General features: G+C 38.1%; 1 long non-coding RNA gene across 1 annotated transcript in view; it reads right to left on the bottom strand.

Annotated features, from left to right (window-relative positions):
• Positions 1–23,371, bottom strand: part of LOC134803461 (uncharacterized) — a 91,018-nt gene extending 67,647 nt beyond the window's left edge. The window contains exon 1 of the long non-coding RNA XR_010145973.1: positions 23,080–23,371. This is a non-coding gene — a long non-coding RNA (uncharacterized LOC134803461). The remainder of the gene's footprint in view (positions 1–23,079) is intronic.
• Positions 23,372–24,511: the final 1,140 nt, after the last annotated feature.

A 24,511-nucleotide genomic window follows, 5' to 3' on the forward strand; every position in this document is an offset into this window, starting at 1 on the left:
GAATGTTTTCAAAACCACTTCTGAACGATATTTCCCGATATTATGACACATCTGGCGAACCGCCAAATGACATCAGATCACGTAAGTACAGTCGCCATCAGATATATCGGAGCGGCCAAGGTGCTCACAAATATCGGAACACGCCTCTATTGTCAGGGCGTTAGAGCGCGTGTTCAGATATTGTGAACACCTTGGCCGCTCCGATATATCTGATGGTACTAACCGCAACTTTAAATTGATCATTGATGGATATTAAGTGTGTGTAAAATTATATTGTCAGTCGAAAGTGTTGATATGGTACATAGTTACACATATTTAATTACACAAACGGGTCTACCGCGATATAATTTCATTGTTTTTACCTTTAATTCCGACGTTTCAGCTGAGTTGCACCAGCCGTGGTCACGGAAAGACTGACGTCCCAACAAATGTCAACGGAGATATTAATAAAACACCACTAAACTACCCGAAATTAGTTTATAAAAATGTTCGGGGTAGACAAAGAAATTGCAGCTACCCGTTAAAGTTTAATGTTTATTGTCCACGGCACGACACGCAACACTCACAGTATCCGTACACTGGTCCGAAGATATATCCGCTGGTTTCAACATTTGAATCACTGGTCCCCAAGTAGACGATAATTTGTACCCGTCCTCACGATTGAAATTTTTAGGGTGTTTTTTAATTTCAATCGCCTCTCTCACGATCCAATAAAAAATTAAATATGTATACAAAACGCGAGAGTTTAAAGTGTTATATGGTACATAGTTACTTTACATGTGAGACGTGAGACGGACTGTATGTACTGTATGCATCGGAAAGGACATGTATCATACTAAATTTCGCGATTTCGGTGTTGGTCCCATAATAAAAGTTTCTCAGTATAATCCGAAAACCTCCCTGGCAACCGGATTGCACTTATTTTTTGGCCACCCTGTGTGCATCTAGTATGTCAAAGCCTTAATAATTTTCTCGCTAGAGAGAAGTCTATATTACCAAAAAGAATAGATAGTATAGAGGGGTCCTATCATTGTAAATTTTGTAGTCACAGTTAATTTACTGCCATCTATCGACACACGACTAAAACTCAAAATGAAAACGTATAAAGTTATCAAAAAATGTATATATATGGATAAATGATTTTATTATTTTTATATCATTTTGATCCATGTTCATTCACTGATATCTATGTGTTATAATTGTTAAATATGAAACGGTGTCGTCACGCCATCTAGCCGAGGATAGGCTAAAGGTGTGTGCGCCATCTATTCGAGAATGACTTTTACTTGAATTCCGAGGCACATTTTTTCCTTAGACTTTATTCGTCTTATACGAAGTTACATATGTCTTTGATATTACTTAACATGTCGTGCTAGTTAGTGCACTATGTTGAGATAAAAAGTGGTCACGCCCAAACATGGTTGTTATTAAAAGGCGAATCACTTTCCATCGAGTACTCGTTTGCGTTTCACTATACGCACACGGTACGGTATATACTTGTATGTACATAGCTGGACACTTTACACTAGTCTTTTGACGGCCCGATTCGAACTTTAAGATACGTCAGTTAATAGATTTAGAAACGATATGGATTAGATGTCAGTGTCAAATGTGACGTTTCTTCAAACAAAAACGTCAGTTTTGACACTGACACATCTAATCCATATCAATTATAGGTCTGAAGTTTAACTGAGCCGGTTGGTAACTAAGAAGTTATTCATCATCTTCCTCGCATTATCTCGGCATTTTGCCACGGCTCATGGGAGCCTGGGGTCCGCTTGGCAACTAGTCCCAAGAAAGGCACTAGTTTTTACGAAAGCGACTGCCATCTGACCTTCCAACCCAGAGGGTTAACTAGGCCTTATTGGGATTAGTCCGGTTTCCTCACAGTGTTTTCCTTTACCGAAAAGCGACTGGTAAATATCAAATGATATTTCGTAGGTACAGTTCCGAAAAGTTCATTGGTACGAGCCGGGGTTTGAACCCGCGACCTCAGGATTGCAAGTCGCACGCTCTTACCGCTAGGCCACCACATGGTCTAATAAAACATGGTCTTCTATTCCCAGAGTGACACGGGCCTACGTCACAATAACATTGCCATTTTATTTCAACATAACATGTTACATGGGTACATTATAGCTATGGTTAATAAGTTAAAATATTTCTTTATAATTTTATAATTTTCATTTATAATGTATTTTATCTTAAATTTTACAATAACACGTCATTTTTAGGGTTCCGTACCCAAAGGGTAAAACGGGACCCTATTACTAAGACTTCGCTGTCCGTCCGTCCGTCCGTTCGTCCGTCCGTCTGTCTGTCACCAGGCTGTATCTCACGAACCGTGATAGCTAGACAGTTGAAATTTTCACAGATGATGTATTTCTGTTGCCGCTATAACAACAAATACTAAAAACAGAATAAAATAAACATTTAAATGGGGCTCCCATACAACAAACGTGATTTTTGACCAAAGTTAAGCAACGTCGGGAGTGGTCAGTACTTGGATGGGTGACCGTTTTTTTTTTTCGTTAGCAATATCTTCCGATTCACGAAAGAAATTTCAGACGTTCGGGTAATTCTGTTTACATTACTGGCAAGTTGGCAACACAGGATAGCGCTGTCACATTTGACAATTCGGATCTAGATAACTTCATGCCCTGACCGTCATCCTTGTCGAACGCGTGTTAATTGTTATTTCCTTCTCGCTCAGTGTCAGCAATCGCAGTGTTTTCCAAACTTTTCACGTCGTAAGCTTGGTAATTAATGTGTAACTGTGAATTAGTTTTTTAAACGTTTGTCTTGTATAGATAAATAAAGTTTAATTTAATACATTACATTTGTTTTATTTTACTATGTTTCTACATGAATAACTTAAAATTAATGCCGTTAAAATAATTTTCACCGTTGGTTAAAATTCTCCCACATTTTAAAGTTTGAGAAACTGTAAACAGCATGATGACGTAGGCCCGTGTCAGTTAGGTCATACGCGAATCTCGGAATAGAGTACCAGGCGGAGTATATTATTATACCATGGGCCACCAGAGCTTTTGGTAAGAAGTTATTATGGTACAATATGTTTTCAAAACAACAGTGAGATATATGATCATTCAAATTTTTGACATTTGAATTTTTGCCATGACAATTCTGCCTCTTGATCATATCTGCTTTTCTAAGCGTCGATTTTCGTATACAATCCGCGCCAGCTTTCGTGAATAAAGCTAGTCTCGTATAAAAAAAAAACCGGGCAAGTGCGAGTCGGACTCGCGCACGAAGGGTTCCGTACCATAATGCAAAAAAAAAAACGAAAAAAAAGCAAAAAAAAAACGGTCACCCATCCAAGTACTGACCACTCCCGACGTTGCTTAACTTTGGTCAAAAATCACGTTTGTTGTATGGGAGCCCCATTTAAATCTTTATTTTATTCTGTTTTTAGTATTTGTTGTTATAGCGGCAACAGAAATACATCATCTGTGAAAATTTCAACTGTCTAGCTATCACGGTTCGTGAGATACAGCCTGGTGACAGACGGACGGACGGACGGACGGACGGACGGACGGACGGACAGCGAAGTCTTAGTAATAGGGTCCCGTTTTACCCTTTGGGTACGGAACCCTAATTAACCTTGAAACCTGTACGATTAGCTACATTAGCTACACCATAAGAATCTCTGACTGTATCGCTGTAGCTTAATAAGTTAATAACCTACCGTAAAAAAGAGTTCAAAAAACCGGCACAAAAACGCGTGCCATGGGTCGACATTACCATACTCTGGGGCCCGATTTTTGAATTTCGACCGCTCGATTTCGTATATTTCGTTCAATAATATCTCCACTACTAGGCATTTAAATTCTACTAATAGAAGTCGCCCAAGCTGTTCACTAGTACCCTCGAACAAATATTCAGGAAGCTGGCGGCTGGATGGGAGAACAGAGGTATCGACGTGGGTGGACGGCGATTAACAAATCTCCGCTTCGCCGACGACATAGTCTTGTTTTCGTCTTCAGCCACGGAGCTCGGCGCCATGCTACAAGACCTAAGCAAGGCAAGCCTTGAGGTAGGATTAATGATGAACATGTCAAAGACCAAGCTCATGACTAATAGCCCAAAAAGAAAAGTGGTAGTGGATGGAGAAGAAATGTCATATGTCCAAGAATACATTTACCTAGGTCAAATAGTCTCTTTCCAGGCACGACAGGACAAGGAGATCGCAAGACGAACCGGAAGTGCCTGGAAAAGCTATTGGTCTATGAAAGAGCAAATGAAGGGAGATTTCCCTATTTCTCTAAAACGAAAGCTCATGGACATGTGCATTCTTCCCATCCTGACCTACGGAGCACAGACTTGGTCCTTGACAAAAGTTCAGAAATCCACCCTCAAGGTTTGTCAACGCGCCATGGAGCGTAGTATTCTCGGCGTGAAGTTGACCGATCGCATCAGAAACACTATACTACGCTCCAAAACCCAAATAGCTGATGTGGCTGAAACAGCCGCCAAGATGAAGTGGGACTGGGCGGGACACGTTTGCCGTATGCCGGATGACTTGTGGGCTAAAACAGCAACCAATTGGGTCCCACATCAAACCCGGGGTCGCGGCAAACCTCGAAGGCGTTGGCGAGATGACCTCGACTCCTTTGACAGGAACTGGTGGGAGACGGGTCAAAACCGGGATACGTGGAAAGGGGGGAGGGAGGCCTTTGCCCAGCAGTGGGACACTCTAGGCTCATATAAATAATAAATAAATAAATAAAATAGAATTGAAAACGAGTGGTCAATACCACTAGATTCCCAATTTCAATCGCTCGTATTTAAAAAAATTGGCATTTCTCCGTTTTCCACCGATTTTCGTGTGCCGAAATCGAGCGATCGGAATTCCAAAATCGGCCCCCTTATCGATGTCACAGAATATACAGGGTGAAATTTAATTCACTGGCCAAATTGAAACACCCGAAAGAACTCGAAAAAATATTAAACACGTGTTTTTTCTTTTAATACCGCTCAGTACATTTTTTTCGAAATAACTCATCATCAAGTTGTCCTAAAAACCTCGTACGTTATGGTGAACCGACAACTACCCACTACACCCGCTTCTCTCTTATCAGTTAAGGTCATTGACACCCCGCCCCTCCCGCTGTTTGCAATCGCGTCACCAATTATGAACCCTATTGCAGCGAGATAAGACGCTTACCTACATAAGTTGCTAATTTTTCCTTCATACTTTAACGGGCTTAGAGCCATCAAAATGCAAAGGCAACCCATTTTTAATCTAAAATATTATTTCTGACTAATGATTATTAACAAAACGTCCGTGGCTTAAAAACAATGAGTAAAAACTAGGTCAGGAATCTTTGCATTCAGGCGTATTTAAAAAATTGAATCATCTTATGTACTTACATTTGATTAAAAGTCGACGCAATTAACGAAAGTCCCACGAGATGGTACTCTTGGATTCAATCCTTGTCTGCGAAGGCGTGGAACTGATTCCATTTCGTATAATCTTTGTGCACCACGTAAACACTCACCACTTAATAAATAACACCGTACCATTTCCTAATATTCCCGGTTCGAAAACATTTTTTTAAACCTTAGTACGCGCGCGATTATTATTTTAAGGTTGGCGAGTGACGAGTGACTAATAATTTATGCTAACCGTTATGTTTACCGCTAGCGCGGAATGGTTTAGACTACCCTCGAAATTGATAAACCTGCCTACCATCGCCAACACTAACTAGGTGGACCCTATTGCAACGATTATAAGGTTTAGTGAAGGTCAGATAAGGGTTTTGCTGATGTTGTTGTTAAAACCTACTATTAGGTTTGTTTACATTTGTGGTAATAGGGTGACCACGACTCGTGGAAAGTATTTAAAAATTGAAAAATGAAAATTTAAAAAAAATGTACTCTTTTTTTTCGCTAAATAGATTCCTTAAGTGTAACCTAGTGCCTGGAATGAATATGGCCAGTGATTTAAATTTCACCCTGTATAATAGCACTGCCGTACAGAAAGGACACTTCCAACAAAACCGAAGTTTGACAGCGATTCAGGGACGAAGCATGCTGTCCGTTTCTAATGTATGACCATCATCGGCTATTTAGGGTTGTCAAAATACAAAGTCATCTGTGGTCGTGCACGCAAAGGGACGTCAATTGGTGCCAACCCTAATAATTGCTCGGAGCAATGCTGAGCCAAACGGAGCCGAGTTTGCCCGAAGGGAGGAGTCGATGTTACTCTGTTACGTAACTAAACCGATTCTCGTCGACTACAGTGCCCTGTTTATCACAAGCTTGTAACTTGTAATACAAGTGGAAGTCCCTTTTTGACAGCTTTTATTAGAAAGGGACTTCCACTTCTATAAACAGGGCGCAGGTCGTAATCCTCAACCGATTCTGGTGAAATTTTATGAGCAGCGGGCATGTTTCCATTTTTATCGCCTGTCACTATGTCCGCTTCGCACATACATACTTGTTAGAACGTGACAGGGATAGTGGCAAGCGATAAAAATGCTACTGCCGCAAGTTCGATGAATAATTGAAATAAACTCCTGGTTAAGTTGTTCATAATTTTCATCAATACAATTTTAATATTAATTTTATCTCAACACAACTTCAAAACTCTTTACTTACTTTAGAATCTGACTTATTATCATAAGTAAAAAAAAAAACAGGGCATCCTTTTCATAAGTTGACTGAGATAAGAGTACAATTTGTCTTAGGATTAGATAAGAAAAACATTAATTTATTTTAATGAGTTGGGAGCCAAGATTGCTTGTTATAAGATTATGATTACATTGACATTTAGGTCAAACTAAACAGAGGCAAAATAACGATTATAAATTACTAACAACCCGGTCGGCTTCGCGCGGGTTACACAAAACCTTAGCAAATCATACACCTAAACGCTCAAGAATCACTCTTTTAGGTTTAAAGAATTTTATTACTCATAAGAATATTACAATTCACTTATATGAGTTAACATACTTATACTAAGAATTAATTGACTTGGCGAGTACATTTTTATTTGTTATATAATATTAAGTGCAAATTTATTAGGTTCTTGCAAAATAGACACAAAAAGTATATATGTATGTAGGTAGGTAGGTATACATTTTTTTTCCGTACCATTAAGGCCTGGCCAAACAGACGGCGCGACGCAGCGCCGCGGTCGCTCCGCGCGACCGCGGTACATGCTAACAGGTTACCGACGTCAAACAGACTGCGTCCCGCCGGTATCACGCCCCGCTTCTGTCGCGCCCCGCGCCGCGCGGCCCCTTGCGGTCACGCGGCGCGTGCGCAGCGCTGCGCCGCGCGGACGCGGCGGCCCGCCGCGTCGCGTGTCGGATCGGACGTTAGGCAGCGAGCGGTGCGCCGCGTTCCCGCGCGGCCGCGCCGCGTTCGCGCGCGCGATGAGGGCGTGTTGAGAGCGTGAGGCCGGCGCGATCCGCGCGCGCCCTGTTTGAACAGGCATCACGCGGCGCTGTTTCGCGCCGGCTGTTTGGCCAGGCCTTTACGCAAAACACGGCAAAAAATCACGTTTGTTGTACGGGAGCCCCACTTAAATATTTATTTTATTCTGTTTTTAGTATATGTTGTTATAGCAGCAACAGTAATACATCATCAGTGAAAATTTCAACTGCCTAGCTATACTTAACTAGTTCATGATATACTGAGATACAGACAGACGGACAGCGGAGTCTTATCTTATCTTATTCTTATTGGGGGCCCTTGCGGATACACTTCGACCCATAGGGATCTTTTGTGCAATTACCCCCTAGGAAAGATCCGTCAACTACTCAAGAGCTTTTCCCACCATCTCCATGTGCCGGATGATTTAGCTCATGGGTAGCGTTTTCGCGTCGGAGTCTTAGTAATAGGGTCCCGTTTTACCCTTTGGGTACGGAACCCTAGTAGTTACTTAAATGCAAAAACCATTATGCTCAAGTCTCGTAATTTTACGAGCAATCTTGTCTCTGTGAGATTACCCGTTTAGACAGCAGTTCGTGTAAACGGCGAAAAAACGACAATGGAACAAAAACTGGACAATGCAAGTACATAAATAGTGGATGAGTTAACGGTCCGGCGGCTGTGATGTTAATAACTAGAGATGCCACGAATATTCGGCAACTATTCGCTATTCGGCCTATTCGGGCACTTTGCCGAATATTCGGCAACTATTCGGTATTCTGCCTATTCGGGCACTTTGCCGAATATTCGGTATTCGGCCGAATGTTGCCTACTATTCGGCTGAATATCGAATATCTGTTGCACCTACCTAAAAATAAAAATTACATAGAGGGCTTCCAAATACCGGACTTCTTTCAATACCGGTATTAATACCGAAACTGTCTTCATCAATACCGGGATCCCGGGATCCCGGTATTGACTATAAATGGCTTAAAAAATTGAGTTTTTTTTAAAGGCTCACTTTTACACCAAATATGTATGTCCTTAGCTTAGGATATTAAACAATAATCGCCATCTGCAATAATTATGTGCACCCTCCAGGTTGGCAATCATTTTATCCGCCTTGACTTCACAAGTCACATTTTTAGTGCAACCTAGAGATGTGCGCCGATGGCAAAATCATCGGCGGCGGCGTCCGATGATTTTTTGACCGGCGGCGGCGGCGTGATCGGCGTGAAATCGGCGTGGCATAATTTTTCATACTGCATGAGAACGTGGCTGTAGAAACTCAATATTAAAGCCTTCTGAGTATTTACTAGGCTATCCAAAACATATTATGTGTGTTTTCTAAATTATTGCCGAAAATTATATCCCATTATGACACTTGGCAACCATTTATTACCAATACCAACCTAACGGTTACCAACGGTATGTTTAAATATTAAAATAAAAAGGATACTTTAAAACGCTACATTTTAGGCAGTATTTTTACTTACTTTGTAAGCGGAATACAAATAAAACACAAAAAAAATCTTTATAAGTTAAGTCTTAAATCTATGTATATTGACTTTTCCCAGCCGCTGTCGCCTCACCTAGGATTTGTTACGAAATAATGATGGACTACATACTTTACATTTGTCTGAACTGAAGTTTAACAGAAATGTAATTTTAGATTAGATTAAAGATGTCATCGTTTTCGAAAGAAAACATCTCTGGCAGGTTGATTCGCTCAACAGAATGTCTTTGAAGTGTCCCGTTTTATGGAATACTAAGGTCTACTTTGTTTTCTTTACTGCTAGCTTAGTGATGATACTGGGTGATTTAAGTTCCTATAAGTACCTAGGTATAATTGTTTAAGTATAGCTTATTGCGAAGCTTTAGACTGATTTTTATAATTTTGATTGAAATATACAGGGTGTCCCTAGCCATTGGACAAAGCTGAAATGTACATATGCATTAGGGTATTTAGAACCAGTATACAAAGTATCATAACAATCGGTGAAGCGGTTCCGAAGAAATTAACAAATTACATTTTTTTTTACTTTGGAGCAACCTGTATGTGTTAGTAGCTCCTGAGGTAATAAATAGTATGAAACCTTCGACCGTTTTGATTATCTTTTTTATTTATGACATTAATAAGATTCTGAGTATTCTGACTTTTGATAATCATCAATGTCATCATTGCTGCACATTTTCAAACAAATTGTCAAAAGCACTGCCAATGATTAATACAGTATGTTTCTTTTTGTTGTCGATTATTGGAAATAACTTATATATAAAAAAATATTACCGTTAGAGCATTTCTTAAGGGGCCCACTGATTAACAGTCCGCCGGACGGTATCGGCCTATCAGTTAGAACAAAATTTTGACAGTTCCGAACAACTGACAGGCCGATACCGTCTGGCGGACTGTTAATCAGTGGGCCCCTTTAGAAGTAACCCTACGTGGGATTTCAGGGTTTTTCCAATGGCTAAGGTCACGCTGTATATTGTTAAGTACAAGAAGCTGATAATCACCATAAAATTACTAAGAATTGATCGTGTGTAATTTTAAATGAATACAATTTCATTTAAAATTACACACGATCAATTATGTGATTAATAAATCAATCATATTTATTTATATTTTAAATTGTATATTATGAGATAAATAAATAAATCATAGTTATTTATCACACAATATACAATTTCATTTACGTTCTACAAAAAAGCTGTGTGAAAAAATATCAAATAATAACCTGAGATCCAGAAACTAGATCTTGTTTAAATTAACACTAAATCGTTATCACAGCTAACACCGCAACGACAAAAATGATGCTAATTTGGTTCACCGGCAAATAATAAGCGAAAAAGCATAAGGATCTTTAAATTATACCTCTGATACTATCTATTCACTACGCAACATGGAATAAGACACGATAGGTATCAAAATTTTCCACGCCGATTATACGCCGGTCAAATTTATCGGCGGCGGCGGCGTGGAAAAATCGTCGGCGGCGGCGGCGCGGCGGCGCGGCGCACATGTCTAGTGCAACCTAATAATCAGCCAATAAATATTCTTGGGCACCAAAAATTCGTATCCCATTACAATTAATTTTTTTCTACTTTTTGATAAAATTTTAAGAACTAATTATATTAAGGGGCTACCCGACATTTTGACAAGTTTTGAATCGATACTCCTATTTTTTCTAAAAAAAAAAAACACTTTTTTCGTTTCTAGTTTGCAGTGAAGAATCTTACAATTACATGTACGTAATCTAAATATTTGGGTTCGTCTTTGACGTCTCGAGAAACGTGTCCAGGGTTTTCATTTTAAACTAATTAACACAAAAGTTATGGCCAGAAAACCAGTTTTTAGCCTAAAATTGTTCAACTTTGATGCCAAATATCTCGAAGGCACAAGGAACTTTGAAGTAAATATAGGATACTAAACTGCAAAACGTAATTCAAGACCAAAAAAAGTAAGACAATGTTGCCACTGCAATAATTTGTTTGTAAAATAGTAAATTCCTTTTGATAAATAATCACGCTAAGATAATTTATTTATTAGTAATTTAACTCCTGCGATTTAAAAAAGTACTTTTATATACTTATTTTTGCATAAATACAAGACGCGCTAGTAAAAAGTGGCAACATTTTCTTACTTTTTTTGGCCTTGAATTACGTTTTGCAGTAAGTATATATTGCTTCAAGCTGTTGTTGTTAATATAATAAGCTACAAAAAACATTAGAAAACTAAGGGATTCAGATCGAAGGTCATTCGCGTGGGGTAGCGCCTTAATATATCCTGAACATCAGAATTCATCACCAAATATTTATCTTACGCATATGCACAGATCTTGTTTCAATTAAATGATCTTCCTTAATTAAATTGGCAAGTTATCTTCTTGATACAGCCGAATTTGACCATTTTAATAGATTTTAAACGTTATAATAGGCACATTTTCCTTGTTTTTGAAAATACCGGGATCCCGGTATTTCATTAAAAAATACCGGTATTGAAAAATCTGTTTAAACAGACGGGATCCCGGTATTGGAAGCCCTATTACATACCCAATAAAAATAACCTAAAAACTAGGTATATTTAATATTTAAATTTATTTCCTATTCTTGAAAAGTTGTTAAATACGGAGACTCTTTTTATTTTGCATTCGTTGATTACAAATTATTTTATCTATCTGATCTGATTTGATTGACTCTGTTCATTAATTCTGTTCAACAAAAAATATACTTATTATCTTAACAAACGCTGTTTTGTATGATCGTGAAGTTTTTTCATAAGAATTATGACTCAAAATTTTCGCATGTCATACCGAATATTCGGCGCTTCGGCCGAGAAATGGGCCGAATATTAGGTATTCGGCCAAAACCACTATTCGGGGCATCTCTACTAATAACGATGCAAGACGGGCGACGTGTTAAAGTGGCATGACAATTGTCGGGAATTTGGTGAAAAATAATACAATAATATCTTAATTTTCTGATTGTGTTCTGCCTAATTGGTGACTGCTTAGAAGCAATCCATTATAGTATTTAAAGTACCATCAGTCCATCATCCTATATCTTTAGGTATTTAAATAAAAGTAAACAAAATCTACCCTCAAATGGCTCCTTAAGCCAGTTGAGGGTAGATGAAAACATTACATGATCAAATAATGTAGGTTGAAGTCAGGTCGTTCAGTGACAGATCCAGGCGGTTTTGTATTTGGTTGATTAACCAAATGTTATAACTACCCGAAAATGTACAAATTGTTTGTTTACTTTTATTTAAATACCTAAAGATACAGAGTATAGGGTTCTAGCTAAATTGGTTGTTCTATATTTACGCTATAGAATTTCTAATTAGAAAATTTAATGAAATACTTCACAAAACCCTCAAAAAAGACAGAACATCTGATTATGGCTAAAACAGCCGATTGCAGATAAAACGGACAAAAAAAAACATTAAACACAATTAAAAAATGTAAAAAAAAAACAATAATCTATTTCAAAGCTAATAAAAACCACTGAAACGCAACAGTCACCAAATAAACCGTATTGGGCACATAATTAATCAGTCCTTATCATATCAAGTGATAACTCTATTTGCGGTAAATTGCACTATTGGTTTTATTGTACCATATTGATTAAATTGTTTTTCACCTCAGCAGCTCGAACAAGGGTACTTTGCTTCTTAAAAACAGTGAGCAAAATGCGATTTTGCTCACTGAGTCATTTTGTCTCACTCAGTGAGCAAAATGCGATTTTGCTCACTGAGTGAGACAAAATGACATTCAAGTGACCTTTATAGTCAAATGTCATTTCAACATGCGGGGTCTAATACAAGTTCGATATACTTGGGTTCTATTATCTCTGTCCCTCTAGGTATGTTCTCACTGCTTAGGGTGAAAAATTATGTGTACTACACGAGATCAAAGTTATTTACATCTCGTGCGCTTTTGAATCCCTTACTACGCTCAACAAGCTCGCTACGCTCGTGAATCTATTATAGAATCTTTCGCTTGCACGGGACTCAAAATAAGCACTTGAAGAAATATCAAACTTTGATCTCTTGTTGTACAGTCACCAGCAATAATATGTTACACAACGAAGGCCGCAAAAATATCTGACACGGGCTTATTTGTAGAGCTATAAGAGCGTGTCACATATTTTTGCGGCCTTCGAAGAGTAACATATTATTCCAGGTGACTGATGATTGCAGGTGAATAACTATTTCCTCATGGCGTAAATGAGTGAAAACAAAATAAATAAAATCATTACCCTCGCTCCGGGTCGCTCTTTATGCAAAGGTTGTCCATCGCGGTAACGTGGCAATGCGGCAAGCATGATGGGCTCCTTTGCATCTGGGGAGGCTCGGGGCGAATTTTGTGAATAGTTTTTGTGTTGTTAGGTTAGGTTAAGACATTTGTAATTTTGTAAGTAGATTGTAAGATTTTTGAATTGTATATTTTGAACACTTAACTCTGAAATCATCTTAATCTGTATAAGAATGTATTTAAGTACCTACCTATAAATAAAATTACATTCATCCATTGAGTATATCTCAGGACGGGCCTTACGGGCACTAAAAATGGTACTAGTACAGCAGGACTGGCCTGGCAACACTGGCCGGGACCAAACGTCAAAATTAGCTTTGTGTATTTAAATAAGTAATATAATTATTATAATGGAATAATTAACAAGTTATGGTGATAAATAGAACCTTCACATTGCAATTAAAGTGCTGTATTGCTATCTAAAGTGTTACATTAACATAAGAAGAAATATATTGACGACAAAAAACAAGGAAACTGTCAACGATGTAACGTTCCAGATTTAAAAATTACACCGTATTTGCCTGTATTTCACCGAAGATTTTTACAGATGAGTATTGTTTTCATAATTTATAAGCCTAGTCTTTAGTTTATTTGTCCAGGAATTTTAATTGTCATTACTTCCTGTTGCTACCTTTATACGTTTTGAGGAGAACTTTGTTTAAAACATAACAGGATTTTAACCTATTTAAATATCTTAATTCATTTTAAATCACCTCAAGAACAATAAAATCATACCCTGCGGGAAGCAGTTAACTTACAAAACAGTGAATTATAAAGTTTATTGTATAAAATCTAAGAAGTTTAACACTTATAAATCAAGTCAGTGTATTCATGTTAACATTTTTTAAATCACTTTATTCTGTTAGAAGCATTGAAATTCATTCATCTTTTTTGCTCAGATCTCATACACTATGAATATGTTTACAGCACAAACTACTAAGATGACTACACGTAGGGATGTCCTGGTTGCTAAAATGCAGCAATTACAGAAAGAATTGAAAACAGCCGATGAATTGAACAAAAGACTCCTTCAAGAACAGGAAGAGAGTGCAGAGCAATTTGAGCAAGTTATTAGAACAAACACAACCCTCAAGGCTCAGCTCGCTAACCAGGACGTTGAGTTCGAAGACATGCAGGGTCAGCGGGATGAACTTCAAACTGCCGTTGATCAGTTCAAGAATTGTCAGGAGATACATGAGCAGGCATTACAACGCATCCAGGACTTAGAACAGCAGCTGGAGGAGTCAGAATCAAAACATAGTTGCAAGTATTGTTCCGGCCACTCCGGACAGCCAGATAATAATTTAAGTATTTTTGCTGAAATTAATAGTAACACTTTAAACTCTCGCGTTTTGTACACATATTTAATTACACAAACGGGTCTACCGCGATATAATTTCATTGTTTTTACCTTTAATTCCGACGTTTCAGCTGAGCTGTCTTTCCGTGACCACAGCTGGTGCAACTCAGCTGAAACGTCGGAATTAAAGGTAAAAACAATGAAATTATATCGCGGTAGACCCGTTTGTGTAATTAAATATGAAATTAATAGTTTTGATGTAGATTTAGTTGATGATAGCATAGGGTTCTCCCCAATGGTAGAAACAGTAGATTTAAAAAGTTCTGTGCACATTGAAGGCAGTAGTGATATTAAAGTCGCACTGAAAGGATCCAAAAAAATTAAAAAATATTTAAAACTTAGTAGATTCATAAAGAAATCTAAACTTTTGCTAAAACGCCATAATTCAATATTCAAAACGATACAATCCAAATGTAACAGTGTCGCCTTAAGCGATGAACTTCTAAACTGCCAATACCAACTAGACCAGGCAGTAGAAGAATTGAATAATCGCTCCGATGAATTACAAAAATTAGAATTAAAGTTGAAAAACTTAAACAATAGAGACGAACTGTCAAGTAAAGCGTTACAGGAATACATAGCCTTTATGAATAATGTTCTAGAACCGGGGAGCGGCTACACTCTGCGTATGGACTCGCCGCGGCCACCGACCCGCCCCGCCGCGCCGGGCTCGCCCGCGCTGCGCGCGCTGTTCGCGTCGCGCGCCGCCCGCGCGCCCGAGCTGCGCGGCGACGCCGCGCCCGCCGCCAGCCTCGGGGACCCGGCGCCCCTGCCGCCATCGTCACCGCCGAGCCTCGTCGAGCAGGTTGCATCGGGGCCGGGCCTCGCTGAGCCGACTCCATCGCTGCCGTGCCGCGTCGAGCCGGCTCCTTCACCGCCGAGCCTAGTCAAGCTGGCTCTATCGCTGCTGACCTATGTCGAGCCTGCGCCGTCCCCGCCTCGCCCTGTCTCGCCAGCGCCATCATCGCCTCGCCTCCCCTCGCCGCCGCGCCGCCCGCGCGCGCCCGGGCGCCGCACCGTGCTGTACTCGGACGAGGTGGGCGCCGGCCTCGGCGTGCTGCTGGCGCAGCGCTTGTCGCAGGGCGTCATCAACGACTGTCACCCGGGGGCCTCTGTCGATCGTCTGATCGAATGTATTTCTGCGGGCGAGTTTGACCGCGACTCGACGCTTGTAGTTTTATTAGGGAATAGTGTAGACTGTACTAAGCGAGATATCTTAAAATTATCCGCTACGCTGTCGGCGATTGACCGGGGAGAGGTTGCTAAAATAATTATCTGTGCGCTCCCTTATAGAATGTCGAGCAAGGTCAATAAGAGGGTATTTCATTACAATTCTTTATTGTATAACCTTTCCTTGTACAGTAGTACGATTTCGTATTTTGATACGAATAAATTTATAGAAGATTTTGTTATGCCCCATAAAAGAACCTACCTACCGAGAAGATGTCTAGTAGAGTGTGCTAACCTGTTAGCATATAATATTGAAGACCCCGTCGTGGCTAGCACGGCGTCTAATAGCCTTAAGTCACGTAGTATTATACGCCTTGGTAGCGTAGGGTTTGAAATGGAGCCGCCTGGTGATTTGAATTTAAACTAACCGCTACGACAACGTGTGCACTAGGGCTTCCAAATACCGGACTTCTTTCAATACCGGTATTAATACCGAAACTGTCTTCATCAATACCGGGATCCCGGGATCCCGGTATTGACTATAAATAGCTTAAAAAATTTGAGTATTTTTTTAAAGGCTCACTTTTACACCAGATATGTATGTCCTTAGCTTAGGATATTAAACAATAATCGCCATCTGCAATAATTATGTCAACCCTCCAGGTTGGCAATCATTTTATCCGCCTTGTTGACTTCACAAGTCATATTTTTAGTTGAACCTAATAATCAGCCAATAAATATTCTTTGGCACCAAAAATTCGTATGCCATTACAATTAATGTCTTTCTACTTTTTGATAAAATTTTAAGAACTAATTATATTTAATTATTATAAAATTATAGAAAAAAAAAACATTTTTTTCGTATCTAGTTTGCAGTGAAGAATCTTACAATTACATGTACGAAATCTAAATATTTGGGTTCATCTTTGACGTCTCGAGAAACGTGTCCAGGGTTTTCATTTTAAACTAATTAACACAAAAGTTATGGCCAGAAAACCAGTTTAAAGCCTAAAATTGTTCAACTTTGATGCCAAATATCTCGAAGGCAATGAACTTTGAAGTAAATATAGGATACTAAACTGCAAAACGTAATTCAAGACCAAAAAAAGTAAGACAATGTTGCCACTGTAATAATTTGTTTGTAAAATAGTAAATTCCTTTTGATAAATAATGACGCTAAGATAATTTATTTATTAGTAATTTTACTCCTGCGAGTTCAAAAAGTACTTTTATATACTTATTTTTGCATTAATACAAGACGCGCTAGTAAAAAGTTACAACATTTTCTTACTTTTTTTGGTCTTGAATTAAGTTTTGCAGTATATATTGCTTCAAGCTGTTGTTGTTAATATAATAAGCTACAAAAAACATTAGAAAACTAAGGGATTCAGATCGAAGGTCATTCGCGTGGGGTGGCCCCTTAATATATCCAGAACATCAGAATTCATCACCAAATATTTATCTAACGCATATGCACAGATCTTGTTTCAATTAAATGATCTTCTTTAATTAAATTGGCAAGTTATCTTTTGATACAGCCGAATTTGACCATTTTAATAGATTTTAAACGTTATAATAGGCACATTTCCTTGTTTTTGAAAATACCGGGATCCCGGTATTTCATTAAAAAATACCGGTATTGAAAAATCTGTTTAAACAGACGGGATCCCGGTATTTCGGGATCCCGGGATCCCGGTATTGGAAGCCCTAGTGTGCACCAGCCGGCTCCGTTCCTATTGATCACTGTGATGCTAGTATGTTTGGTAAAACCAATTTATTGAACTTAGTTCATCAAAATATCCAAGGATTTACCTGTAAGGAACACGAAATTGATTTGTTTATACAGTACTCGAATATTGACATTCTCTGTATAACTGAGCACTGGCTTAAAGGTCATGAATTTATGTTTAATTTCAATAATCATAGTATAGTAAGTTCATTTTTTAGGAGATCTTGCAATCGCGGCGGGTCATTGATAATGGTAAAACATAATTTAAAAAGTAAGGAGCGTAAAGACATTGTTGACATGTCTGTGGAACGCCTTATAGAACTTTCTTGTGTTGAATTGGAACAATTTATAATTATATGCGTGTACAGGCCCCCATCGGCAGACTATAACTTATTCGAATCAGTCATAGATGAAGTACTTAGTAGTGTTTTTGGAAGTCATAAAAATATAATTGTATGCGGTGATTTCAATATTAATTTGCTAGAAAATTCGCCATTATGTGGAAGGTTACTAAATACTTTCAAATCCTTCAATTTAGTCAATTTATTTTGTGAGCCCACTCGAGTCACAGCAACCAGTGCTACATGTATAGATAACATCTTTAGTAATAATTACGCGATTAGTAAATCTGTTATTAACAACCTAAGTTCTGACCACTGTGGACTAAAAGCTTCTTTCAGCGGGAAAACTGAAGAAATTCCTCAAGACACTTTGTGCAGGCCGATTTCCGAAAGTCGCCTAGGTTTATTCAATCGTAATATTACTAAACAATTATGTTGTCTTTCATGTACCCAGGAAAACCCTGACTGTTTGAGTTCCGAGTTGTTTAATTGTATTAAAAAGGAATTTGATGCCTGTTTCATTCAGAAAAAGGTGCAAGGCAAGGCCAAGACTAAATTTAGCGACTGGGCTACACCGGATATTCACGAGAAAAGACGCCGGCTCTACGACTTATATGATTTAAAGGCAACTGATAAAAGACCGGAATTTCTGGAGTACGTCAAGAATTATTCTAAATCTTTTAAGATGTTGTGTGTCGCCGCTAAAGTCGATTATTTGTCGAAAAAGATCCTAAATTCCAGCGATAAAGTCAAAACTGTATGGCAACTTGGCAAGTTATCAGCAATGAAACTGGAAAACGTAAACTGAAGGATCCGCACTACAACCTACGAATTGCTGACACTTTAGTAAGTTCTGACCGTGAAGTGGCAGATCATTTTGAGCGGTTTTTCTCGAATATCCCGGTAGAAACAACAAGATCCCTTAATTCATCGCCAGACGTCGCTGAAGAAATTTTGAAGACAAATGTGGCAGAATGTACAGAAATCTTCAAATTTTCGTATGTCTCTCCGAATATAGTTCTTAAGACTTTTAGGTCTTTAAATTTAAAGAAAACAGAAGATCTTTGGGGCCTGTCTGTCAAAGTATTAGATTCCATTATTGAGTCAATTACACCATACTTAGCTGAGATTTTCAACAGATGCATTGATGCTGGAATTTTTCCAGATATTATGAAACATAGCAAAATTATCCCTCTGTTTAAATCAGGAACAAGAACAGATCCCACGAACTTTAGACCGATTTCAATACTACCGGCATTAAGCAAAGTGTTCGAGAAACTTATTCTAATTCAACTATTGTCACATTTCAACAGAAACAAACTGCTTGATAGCAATCAATTTGGTTTCACCAAAGGTCGATCAACTACTGACGCCGGTGCGGTACTTCTAAAACACATCTTTGATGCCTGGGAAAAAGCTCAAGATGCTGTTGGAATTTTCTGTGATCTGTCAAAGGCATTTGATTGCGTTGATCACGAAAATTTAAAGAGAAAATTAAGCCGCTATGGGATAAAAGCTAGTGCCCTTGACCTGGTCTCATCGTACCTTTCGGATAGAACTCAGCGAGTAGTTATTAATGGAACTCAATCGGCGGGGTCCCCGGTAGCCCTCGGAGTGCCTCAAGGTTCAATTCTTGGTCCCTTCCTGTTTTTGGTATACATTAATGACTTACCAAAAGTTGTGCAAGATAGACATGATATAGTGTTATTTGCAGATGACACTTCCCTTATATTTAAAGTGGACAGAAAGGAAAATAGCTTCGAGAGCATTAATGACGCGCTATCAACCATAGTAAACTGGTTTACGGCAAACAATTTGCTTTTGAACGCCAAGAAAACCAAATGCATCAAGTTTACGCTACCTAACGTCAAGCAGGTAAATAACAGCAAGATTAAAATAAAAGGTGATACGCTGGAATTTGAGGATCGAACTGTTTTCCTGGGAGTCACTCTAGACTCCAAACTGCAATGGCATGCACATATAGGCACTCTAGCCGGAAAACTTAGTTCAGCAGCCTATGCAGTGAGGAGAATCAAACAGCTAACAAACGTAGAGACGGCCAGGCTGGTATACTTTAGTTACTTCCATAGTGTTATGTCTTATGGAATTCTGTTGTGGGGAAAAGCGGCAGATATTCGGACAATATTTGTGCTGCAAAAACGAGCTGTACGTTCCATCTATGGACTGGGCGCTCGAGTATCCCTAAGAGAGAAATTCAAAGAAGTTAACATTCTTACCGTTGCATCTCAATACATACTAGAGAATATTATGTATGTTCGGAAAAACATCCACGAATTCAAGGTTAACAGTGATATCCATAACTATAACACTAGAAACAAACATAAGCTTGCTGTGCCCGCCCACCGCCTCCGTAAGGTTAGTACGTCTTTCGTCGGGAACTGTACACGTTTTTATAACAAAGTCCCCACTGATGTAGTGAATTTACCACTTCACAAATTTAAGTCGCACATTAAGCGCTCCTTGTTAAGTAAGGCGTACTACACTGTAAATGATTTTATAAACGATAGAGATGCCTTTAAGCAGGTAGCTTAATTTCATTAGTATAATAAGAGCTAAATAAATATTGTTTTTTTTTACATTGTGAATTAAATATGCTAGTGTCCAGTAGAATTGACACATGAGACAATGATGTTCTCGCTTGATTAAATTGTTTAATTTAATTTTAGTTTTGGACACTTGGAGACCTTATACATCTCTAAGTATTTATTTATTTATTTTATTTTTATTTTTGATTGTACATACCTATATTTTTAATGTTTCTGACACTTAGAGACCTTTACATCTCTAAGTCAACTTAGGCTAGTAATTATGTGAAGCTATACTGTCTTTTTATGTAACATACGAGCACAAAATGCCGTGTCTTACTGTTACATGTTATTACTATTTTAATATTATTATAGGCCGGAAGCTTGAACATGTCATGCTCGCTTAAAAGTCTTTACTTACGGTGGCGTCGTTGATCGGGTCGCCACTTTCCCGAATGAAGGTTGAGGGAGGCGATGGCTGAGATACGCGTCATACTCGTGAACGGGTGCTGTTTGTGGAGACTGGTCTGTTTAAGCTAACACAAGCTATTATACTTAGTAACTTTATTTTTATTAATTAATTACAGTGAGACGCCTCATTCTGCTCTCGTATGTTTCTTTTCTCTTAATGAATGTATTAATTATACAGGATATTGACTCTTGGAGACCCTATACATCTCTAAGGATAACTTGATAAACTATATAATCTTATAGTTCTGACACCTAGAGACATTTACACCTCTAAATATTATAGATTTTTTTTTTGTGTTTTGTATCTGTATTTTTTATGTAATTCGACATTAAGAGACCATATACATCTCTTAGTAATTGTAATACGTTAGATTGAATTGTTAGTTTTATTTTATAAAATTGTTGATGTTATTATTTTTGCTTATATGTAAATTCAATGATGACGTGTAAAAGTGCCCTTGTGGCCTATTTGCGGAATAAATGTTGATGTTGATGTTTGATGTTTGATGAGTGTCACTCACAAATTCGAGCCAATCGCGCAGCCTAACGCATCTAGTTGCGACCAATCGCGCCCGTGATGCAAACTCATCAACCAATCGCGTTGTAGCGTGGTCACACCGCTGTACTGGCCCCATTCATGCCCCATTCTTATTCAACCGGTAAAACACGGAGTAACCATGGTTACAGCAATTTTGATAGCATAGACTGTGCAAGTGTTATTTTAATTGTCATAATTTCATAGAAGTTTGACGATTAACATAACACTGGCACAATCTGTGCTGTCAAAATTGCTGCAGAGTTAGCTTAGTCTGAGTCTACAAATTATTGTTGCTAGAAAGATTTTTGTTTGAGCATTTAATAAAAATCATTTTAACCACTATATTTTATGGTAATTAATTAATTATTATAGTTATTAGCAATCAGAATTAGGTTTTTTTTATAACCTTTTAAATTTAAAGACCATTTAACTCAATAACAGTGATGGCATGTCCTAAAAATAAAATCAAGGTTTGAGTCACTTAAAATACCGGCCAAGTGCGAGTCGGACTCATAAAATTCATTATGCACAAAACCGCAAAAAAAATCATGTTTGTTGTATAGGGGGCTCCTTAAATATTTATTTTATTCTGTTTTTAGTATTTGATGTTATAGCGGAGGGATCATGAGTTACAGCCTGGAGACAAACAAGTTAGTAATAGGGTCCCGTTTTTACCCTTTGGGTACAGAACCCTAAAAATTACATCATCCTGCTGGATTTTTTCGTCTGGCTAGCAGTAAAGTCAAATTGTTTTTTTTTTTGTTAGAAGTTAACTTGGTTGAAAACTTTGAAGTAAATTCCTATTGTAATGATTGATTAGAATAAATTATTATAAAATTAATGATTAATTAATCATTGTTACACTAGAAATTATCTTTTGTCATGAAACATAAATGAAAAAGACATGGCAATAAGATAATTACTTTATTAGCAACTATATCATAGATTGGAACTAAACAAATAGTAAAATACATAATTAAATATATTTTTGTAAACAAAAATATGTTAAGTACTGATCCGAAAACTTGTTATTCAATGCATATTTCTTATTGCCCTTTTAAGGCCAAAGCACACCTAATTGCAATTTTGTAATAAATAAGCTGTCCTTGATTAAATCATTGTAATCTGGTACTCGTACAAACTCAAAAGCGTGAAACTACTATCTGTGACCAATCCAAACCCAATCGGATGACCCAAGGGTCAGACTAAATTATGTTCTATAAACCCACCGGAAATAAAATGCTACGCGTTCCATATCCTCTCGAGAATATAGGTGCGTTTCAAACACGGCCGGTTAGCAATACGCCCGCACCCGACGATGATGTCATAGTCTTATTGAGGTAGATAACATGCAATTGATAAATGGCACGCCCAAATATACATCACCTACACCTTTTTACACTATTTTAAAGCCATTTTCAATGCCGTTTTTCATCAGTTTCCACTTAAAACCCGGAAAAAACATCAAGAAAAAAAGGTGTTTTAATATGTCAATGAGGTAAAAAGCTCGGCGGACGTCCCTATAAATCGGCGGCTTGCCCGCAAATACCATCGTTCCTACAATAAATGACCCATTTCGGACCAAGCACCAGACACACCCTAAATGACTTCAAGCAAAAGAAAGCATTTCCTGCTTTAACAATAGCGTTCCAATTAGAAATTACACATTTTCATGTTCAATGAATGCTAATCGCACGCAATACGCACCGGCAGTGGACTCCAAAGGCGTTAAGTCAGGTTTTCCTGAGAACACTACACCAAATCACTTCACTTTTTGCGAGTAGCTATATTTCTTACACTAAGCACATAAACGAAGTAACATTATAATATCTAGATGCACAGAACGTTATTGAGTATATTTTAATGCACTAGCACCACCGACATTCCGCGTCAACGCGTTTATTTCCGTAATTCGTTCGCACAGGCCCGTCAACCAGCCGCCGCCAGATCGATGTCGTAGTTTCGTTTCGTTGCCGCACGGTCGCAGCGTCGCTGCTGTCGCGCATATTAGTTCCAATGCAACCGCCTGACAAGCCAGATGGCGCTGCAGTCATAAAAGGGATGCCATACGAATTTTTAAAATACCTTACACGAAAGTAAAAAAGGATTGTTAAAAGTAAAAAAATACTATTTTACTCACTGACTTAAATTTTACTCGTTATTCATATAAAGAATAATCGCTCCTGATGGATGGTATTGCGGACTTGAGGTCTACTAATATAACAAAATTGCACCCATTCATTCAACCCAACAATCCCAACATAAGGATAAGGTTCTGGTTCTGGCCCTCATTTAGTTAAATAAATTACCATAAGGACATTGTAGAACAAATTTAACTTTTAATATGATTCATGTAGGTATATAGATTCATATATCTGCCATTTATTGTATATTAGCGTACGTAGTATCTTCTTAGTAGTTTGTGTATATTAGCGACCCGCCCCGGCTTCGCACGGGTTACACAAAATCTTAACGAATTATACACCTAAACCAAAGACCTAAACCTTCCTCAAGAATCACTATGTACATATTGAGAGGTGAAAACTGCATGGAAATCCGTTCAGTAATTTTTGACTTTATTGCGAACATAAATAAATAAAATAAAATAGCCTTTTATTTCGACCTTAAATTTCGAATGATACAGTTTTTAGTCAGGTTATTAAATTATCGCGAACATACATACACATAAACATACAGACGCGGTGGGAGACTTTGTTTTATAAGGTGCAGTGATTTTAATCTCTAAATGAGGGTTTCTTTTATTTTTTGCCATTTTATATATTGTGACATTTTTTTGCCACTTTTGTGTTATTTCTAGTCAGGATCGCGAGCCCTTTTCATCCTTATAGGAGAAAAAAGTGTCCTAAAATTTCCATACATTTTTCAAACTTTCCTTTTTGTTACCGCCATACAAAGTGTATGGGGAAATGGTAACACAATAGGAAAAAAACTCTGGGACATTTTTTATCCAATTGGGATCGAAAGAGCTCGTGATTCTGAGTAGAAATAACACGAAAGTGGCGAAAAAGGTCACAATATATTAAAATGGCCAAAAATAAAAGAAACGCTCAAATAGTACATGAAAGCCCTATATAATCTAAAAGTAAATACCGATGAGCAATGTGCTCTGTCAGCCTAT

Source organism: Cydia splendana, chromosome 26, assembly GCF_910591565.1.
Source record: "Cydia splendana chromosome 26, ilCydSple1.2, whole genome shotgun sequence".
NCBI classification, from domain to species: Eukaryota; Metazoa; Arthropoda; class Insecta; order Lepidoptera; family Tortricidae; genus Cydia; species Cydia splendana.